Consider the following 8,048-nt stretch of genomic DNA (forward strand, 5'->3'; position numbering starts at 1 on the left):
GCAACAGATGTCCACACAAGTGAACATCACATGACAGAAGTCACTAAGTAAGGGTAACTGTGAAAAACAGGACAGAGTTAGATATGACATTAGCCAACTTAGAGAAGTGGTCAGAGTTATCGTCTTCAAATACTAAAGGTAGTTAAAGCTCTGGATCAGGAGGAAACTAAATTCAAATTAAAGTATGCATCTCTCAAACCTCTCACTCAGTAGTGCTTATTCTAACCTCAGAGTATCAGCCATTCCACACTTGCCATTTATAGACATGAAGCCAGCTTCCCGAACAGCCAGTAGGGGACCCTGAAGATCTGACAACAAAATATAAGGCCAAAATTTGGCTTCATATTTTGAAGAAGCCAGATACGGAAGGGGCCAGGAGCGGTAGCTCACACCTGCAATCCCAGCACTTTGGGAGGCTGAGGCGGGTGGATCATGATGTCAGGAGTTTGAGACCAGCCTGGCCAATGTAGTGAAACCCCGTCTCTACTAAAAATACAAAAAAAAAAAAAATTAGCTGGGTGTGGTGGCGGGCACCTGTAATCACAGCTACTCAGGAAGCTGAGGCAGGAGGATCACTTGAACCCGGGAGGCAGAGGTTGCAATGAGCTGAGATCATGCCACTGCACTCCAGCCCAGGAGTCAGTGCAAAACTCTGTCTCAAAATAAAAGGGTACAGGAGAAAACCTCTATTCTTAAAAGGCTTCATCTTAGAACCTGAACAATGACTCATAAATTTCCTAGAATTGTGTGCAAAAATGGTATGTAAAGGTAGTTGTTGCTGTTTGTTTGTTTGATTTGGTTTTTGTCTCTTTTTTTTTTTTATTGTTTTGTTGGGTTTTTGCCCTAAGATTCCCTAGTTCTCCCCAATTTGGCAAAAGGGGCTGTGAAAGGTTTGAACCTCTGCCAACAAAGAGGCTGCTCTCTCAGATGGTCTCAGTCAGAATCTACTTCCTCAGAGCTACCTGTCCCCATCTTGGCCGCTATTAATACCAGAGACAAGGATGAAAATGTAAATCATTTCTCAATTTGGAAAATGAGAATTTGCAGGAAGCCCTCTAAGGCATTTCCAGTTTGGATGGAGATTCCGGGATTTTTCCCCTTGAAAATTCCCAGGATCTCCACAGTCTGCTCAGAAAACTAGGTTTAAAAATGTGACTTTTTCTCCCTGCCTGCCATGGCCAGATGGAAAGAGTAGGTGAGTGACTGAGCAGGGGCCATGCCCAGGAAACAGCACATGGCTCAGTCTAAGTTACTCATCTCCAGCTGGTGAGGGTCCATGCTGGGTCATTTCCAAGTCTCAAGGAAGCCAGGAATTCTGGTTATGTGTATGTCTGTGCAACTTTTCCAGTTTTTAAATAGTGGCAGCTAATTCAAAAAGTGTGGTATTCAGGTGGCCAATTTGCAACCAGGACCTAGATTTTATTCCCAAGATACTTATGAAGGCCTTTAAGCACCCTCCCACCCCTCTTTCTCTCTGTCTCTCTATCTCTCTCTCTCTCACACACACACACACACGCACACACTCACACACACACACACACCCCACTTAAAAAAATAAGATTGCCGAATAAAACAAACTTCTTTCTGTATCTTTTTGACTTTATATTTTGTTACTGGAAGACCTTCAGGGTCCACTACTGGCTGTTCAGCACAATGGCTTCATGTCTGTAAATGGAGAGCATGGAATGGCTTATACTGTGAGGTTGGAATAAGCACTAATGAGTGAGAGGTTTGAGGGTTGCATATTTTAAGCTCAACATAACAAAGAGCTTTCTTATACTGGGTGAGAAGAGGATAGTGAGTGCCTGATCCCTGAAGGTATTTAAGCAGAGGCAGGACAACCAATTTTCAAGAGAGGAATAGTTTTGCTATATAACCTATGAGAAGTTCCTTCCAAGTCTGAGATTCTCTTCCTTTGCTTTCCTTGTAAGTGAAAATCAAAAATTTCTGAAGGATGATGCTTTTTAGTTATTGTCTGATGCATTGTAAACTGCAGATTATAGAAGGCATGAAACATATATGTTTGCCTTGAAAATATTCACTCTAGATGTGTAAACTGCTAGCTCTCATTTGTTTGAAATATACAACTCATAGATTTCTCTTCCTGCATTGTTTCTTCCTGGCTCACCCCTAATATCTAAGAACTGTTTTGGTGGCACCCTGAGTCAGACCTCTCGGGCAAGTAACTAATAATTCATGGAGCGCAGATAAGGGAGCTGAAAGTGCCTCAAGAGCCAACACCCGGAAAGGAGAGGATATATATTGGGTCTCCCAGAGAGTTAGTTTCAGAGCGAGGACTAGAACACAGGTCTCCTGATTCCCAATCTAGGGTGCAACATGTTATGCAGCTCACACTAGGAGATTTTTTTTGGAAGATAAAAACATTTTAGAGAGAAAAATTTAAAGAATTTCAAAAACGAAGACATTTACCTTCATGTGATAGGGTTCTTTTTTTTTGTCATAAAACACTATGATTTTATTAGCAACCACATATGTATCATTTTCCACTACATTTTACAATGGCCTTGTTTCACAGGGAAGGTGAACTAATTCTGATGAAATACCAATAACGTATCTTAAACAAGTAACATGTTGCTGAAAAAATTTTAAGTTAAAGGCTGGGTGCGGTGGCTCATCCCAGCACATTGGGAGGCCAAGGCGGGCAGATCACCTGAGGTCAGGAGTTTGAGACCAGCCTGGCCAACATGGTGAAACCCCATCTCTACTAATAATATGAAATTAGCTGGGCATGATGCCAGGCGCCTGTAATTCCAGCTACTTGGAAGGCTGAGGCAGGAGAATTGCTTGAACCTGGGAGGCGGAGGTTGCAGTGAGCCAAGATGGTGCCACTGCACTCCAGTCTGGGCGACAGAGCGAGACTCTTCTCAAAAAAAATAAATAAATAAGTTAAAATGCACAACATTAGGTTGCAGAAAAAAAGTGCAGCTGGCAATTTAAGACATGATAACAATGCTGAATCAGTAGTGTTTGGAGTGATACATTTGCCCATCTTTGGCCAGTCCTAGAGTAGTACTCGTGACAAGCCGTATGACAAATGTGAACTAATGAGGCTAAAATACTGAAGACCAAATAGAACCATTCTAAAGTCAGTTTCACAATGAAATACTCCACCCCCGGCCTGGAAATAGTGATCTGCTGCAGTTGCTATCCTACTGTGGCACCTATCCCTGCTGCAGTACTTATTACCAGATCAGGTGTCCTCCAGCCAGCCAGCCTCCAGGACAAGTGGTGCCCAGTGAGTCACAACCCAAGGAGGAACAGCTGCAGGTTATCGATTTGCATTCCCGTACATACTTGACTTGGGTGGCAAGGATTTTCTCATTTAGCTTGAATATATTTACTTCTAAAAAGACTGTAGGTCGGGTGCGCTGGCTCACCCCTGTAATCCCAGCACGTTGGGAGGCCGAGGTGGGCAGATCACGAGGTCAGGAGATCAAGACCATCCAGGCTAACATGGTGAAACCCTGTCTCTGCTAAAAATACAAAAAATTAGCCAGGCGTGGTAGCATGTGCCTGTAGTCCCAGCTACTCAGGAGGCTGAGGCAAGAGAATTGCTTGAACCCAAGAGGTGGAGGTTGCAGTGAGCTGAGATTGCGCCACTGCACTCCAGCCTGGGTGACAGAGACAGACTTCATCTCAAAAAATTAAAATTAAAATTAAAAAAATTAAAAGACCATGTCTGTCTTATTGGGAGGAGAGCAGAGGAATCTTTACTTGCTAGAGAACAGAATACCAAATATCAGCTCTCTCTCCTCATAAACAGAAAGCCCATTGTCTGTGCCATGAGAAGAGAACCACCTTGTCAGGAAGATGTCACTCCTTACCTCTCCAAGAAAAAGGGCCCATATTAAAATCAACCTGTGGTTACCTCCCTTAGAAATGTTGTTTTCAGATATTCCCATTCCTAGTTTGAGAGGCAGCCATGGAATATATAGTCTCCTCTGGCCTTGGGGTCAGGAAGAAAGGGAAATCTATTCATAAAAGGAATTTAGATTCTGGTCTTGGCCTCTCAAACACACTTCAAGTGAACAAAGATGGCTCAACCAACAGGTTCCTCCAAGCAAAATTATTCTGGGACCAATGACTCATTATGTTGTCACTCACGGCCATAAAAAGAATGGTTAAAGCAACCCAGGTTTTCTGAGAATCAGATGTGGCACAATGAGTTGGGGTACTATGTGCCACTATTGATTCCTTTAACGCAGGCTCAAGCACATGTGCCCATATGTACACTGTGGCTACACACCAGGGCAGAACCTTCTCAACAAGGGGGTCTCCAGCACATCTTTCCAAGATGCTAAGTTGGTGGGAAAAACACACTTTGCACTCATTTGGCAGATGACCTAAGCAGCGTCTGGGAAAAAAGCCTTTAACCCCACCTTTGATTCCTTGCTTCTATGCTAGAAGACTAATACATCTATCCCTACTGAGCCAGGAGCTTGCCTGGGGTCAGGGCATTCTCATCAAAAGGCATCTTTGGTATTTTTGAGCTGGCTCATGGCCAGATCTACAGGGAGGCTGAACTTGAGGCTGCTGAGGTGACTGTGCAGGTTGAGGGCACTCTCAAAGCCTGTGTGTGCTCCATAGCTCCCAGGCTGGTAGTGAGGCTCAATGAGTGACCCGGATTTGCAGATGAGGTTCACCCAGGACATCAGATGCCGCTCATTCAGTGCCATGCACACCAAAGCCTTCAATTCTCAGTCTACACTGTGCTTACAAGGGTTGTGCTCTGTCAGCACCATGTGGATGACGGTCAGTAGGCTCTCTTTGGGGGTCACAACAGTGCCTCCTGTAACAGAAAGGGCAAAGACTGGGAGAGCTTCCGGTCTGGGCATAAGCACCGCCATTTTTAGCATAGTAGTACTGTAACCCCCCAAGGGATTCACCTTGCTGGCTGCCTACACAGAGCAGATTCATCAAGACAGAATTGCAATAGAGAATGAGTAATTCACACAAAGTCGGCTATGCAGGAGACCGGAGTTTTACTATTACTCAAATCAGTCTCTCCAAGCATTCGGGGAGCAGAGTTTTTAAGGATGACATGGTGGGTGGGGGTAAGCCAGTGAGCCAGGAGTGCCGATTGGTCAGGGATGAAATCATAGGGAGTCAAAGCTGTCTTCTTGCGCTGAGTCAGTTCCTGGGTAGGGGCCACAAGATCAGACGAGCCAGTTTATCAATCTGGGTGGTGCCAGCTGATCCATCAAGTGCGGAGTCTGCAAAATATCTCAAGCACTGATCTTAGGAGCAGTTTAGGGAGGGTCAGAATCTTGCAATCTGCAGCTGCATGACTCCTAAACCATAATTTCTAATCCTGTGGCTAATGTTAGTCTAGTCCCCAGGTAAGGAGGTCTGCTTTGGGAAAGGGCTGTTACCATTTTCGTTTAAACTATAAAGTACAAACTAAGTTTCTCCCATAGTTAGTTCAACTTGTGCCCAGGAATGAACAAAGACAGCTCGCAAGTTAGAAGCAAGATGGAGTGTGTTAGGTTAGATCTCTTTCACTGTCTCAGTCATAATTTTGCAAAGGTGGTTTCAGTACTTTACAAAGAGCTCCCAGGGGTGCATGGGCTCAGGGGCTGAGGAGAAGGTTGGCAGCAAACACCCAATAGGAGCCATGACGAGGCTCATTCCTGAGGAGGAGGCATATAGTCCATGGGCTAGCAGGTCCCTCACAGCCACCATCAGCGCCTTCCACATAGCCACATGGCCAGTTCATCCTTGCCTGCCAGAGAGAGGTCCTGGAGGATGGCAGAGGTGGTGACATGGTCGTGTGACTGGTGCCTCAAGGCTAGCTGCTTACTCTGTCCACTGACACCTCCAGCCTCTTCAGCAAAGGAGCATAATCTGTCAGCCTGGCTCCTCTGTTACAGGGTTGGAGGGATCTGCACTGTGGCACAACCAAATTAGCTAACAGCAAAATCTGGAGCATTGCCAGCACTTGCAGTATCAGGTGCAGCCCTGTCTCCTGGACTTTCTCCACCTCCCCTGCCTTTGTTTCGCTGTGTCCTGGAGGCAGCGGTCTGCTGCTGCCAGTTCTGGTGGAGCCATTTCCTGTCTTCCCAGAGGTCTTGCACTCACAGTGTCCACCACCTGTCTGCAAGGGGCTTCCCACTTCATCTTGGATGAGGCTGATGAACATGTAGAAGTCTCCGATCTGAGTTTCCAGTTGCTCAACCAACCGATCTTTGAGTAGGGCTGGGTTGACGACGTGAGCCACTACTGCATCTACACACTGAACAAGCTCTTCCGTGGACGGGGAACGGAACTGATGTCCTCATTCAGATTCATGTCCAGTTTCTTTATTAACTCGTCTAGGATCACCCACTGTCTTTCCAACACCATGAACTGCGGCAGGGCATCATAACTGCTTTTGGATAGGCAAATGTTTCCAGGTCATCTAGCTGGGTCTTGAGCTGCAGTATCCGTTCTTTCTGCTTCTGCCTTTGGGTTTCCAGACACTCTTGTTTGTCCTGCTTATTCTGGTCCTCGCCCCACAACTGTGGCAGTTAATTTGCATATTTTTGGTAGAGAGGGGGTTTCACCATGTTGGTCAGGCTGGTCTCAAACTCCGGACCTCAGGTGATCCACCCGCCTCAGCCTCCCACCTAGGGTTCTTTTTAATATTTCCTTATTATCCTTTTAATGTCAATAGAATCTAGAGTGATGTCCTATTTTTCATTTCTGATATTGGTATTCTGTGTCTTCTGTCTTTTTTTTCTTGAACTGTTTGGTAGATTTTATTGATCTTTTCAAACAAATAACTTTCTGGTTTATTAATTTTCCTCTATTGTTTTTACACTGTTTTCACTTTTGTGCATTTTTCTTCCTTTTCTCCCCTTCACCTTGCTTTGAGTTAATTTTTTTCCTAGTTGTTTGACATCAGAGTTTGGACTATCGATTAGAGACCTATTTTCTTTTTTATATAAGCACTTAATGCTATAATATTTCTTGTATGCCTGCATTAATATAGTAGTTGCTAGTCACATTGAGCACGTGAAATGTGACTAATCTGAATTGAGACGTACCATAGTATAAAATAAATATTAGATTTTAAAACTGTAATACAAAAAATGTAAAATATTTTAATAGTTTTTATATTGTTACACATTGAAATAGTTAATATTTGGGGTATATTGTGTTAAGTTAAATATAATGTTAAAATTAACTTTACCCCAGAGAGGGCAAGCTGGTCCCTGTGGCCACAATTAAAGTGAAGAGAGCTGGGCACGGTGGCTCACGCCTGTAATCCCAGCACTTTGGGAGGCCGAGGTGGGCAGATCACTGAGGTCAGGAGTTCGAGACCAGCTTTACGAACATGGCAAAACCCCATCTCTACTAAAAATACAAAATTAGCTGGGTGTGGTGGCACATGCCTGTAATCCCACCTACTCGGGAGGCTGAAGCAGGAGAATCGCTTGTACCCGGGAGGTGGAGGTTGCAGCGAGCCAAGATCGTGCCATTGTACTCCAGCCTGGGCAACAAGAGCGAAACTCTGTCTCAAATAAATAAACAAATAAGAAAACCTAAGAAATTCAATTAAAGTGGGGGAAAACCATTGCCTGCTGGGCTCATAAAATGGGGGAGACTATGGCATCCAGGCAGTGAGGCAGCAGGAGGGCCAATGTTAGTCTGGCTCATCAAGAGACAATACAAAGATGGAGCCAGAGAATGGTCCGAGTCTGAAAATTCTGCCACCATTGAGGAGACTCTAGGCGTAAGGACATTACCACTGCCAGGCTGGGGGCCTGGGCTTCTCTCCCCATTCTCAGCTTTCCTGCCCCTGTGCAAGCACCTCCCCACCTGGAAGAACCCTCCAGGGCTTGGGCTTTGCCAGCTCTGACCCAATTTTAATTATTTATTGTGTAATTTATTATTGTTCCTGTGAAAAGGCCACACATCTCCTCTGTCCTTCTGAGAGAGACAGCTGTCCGTCCATAGGTTCCACAGTCCAGCCTGCTGGGTGAGTACAGCATTGCCCCCCTCCTCTGGCCCTCAGGCCCAGGTGGCTGTGTGCCAGCCAAGTGGCA

At 45.1% G+C, this 8,048-nt stretch overlaps 1 pseudogene; it reads right to left on the reverse strand.

The window, feature by feature from the left end:
- Positions 1-4,484: 4,484 nt before the first annotated feature.
- LOC103245187 (RUN domain-containing protein 1-like) lies at positions 4,485-6,506 on the reverse strand (annotated as a pseudogene).
- Between the last annotated feature and the right edge of the window lie 1,542 nt (positions 6,507-8,048).

The sequence above is a fragment of the Chlorocebus sabaeus genome, chromosome 23 (genome assembly GCF_047675955.1).
Source record: "Chlorocebus sabaeus isolate Y175 chromosome 23, mChlSab1.0.hap1, whole genome shotgun sequence".
NCBI lineage: Eukaryota > Metazoa > Chordata > Mammalia > Primates > Cercopithecidae > Chlorocebus > Chlorocebus sabaeus.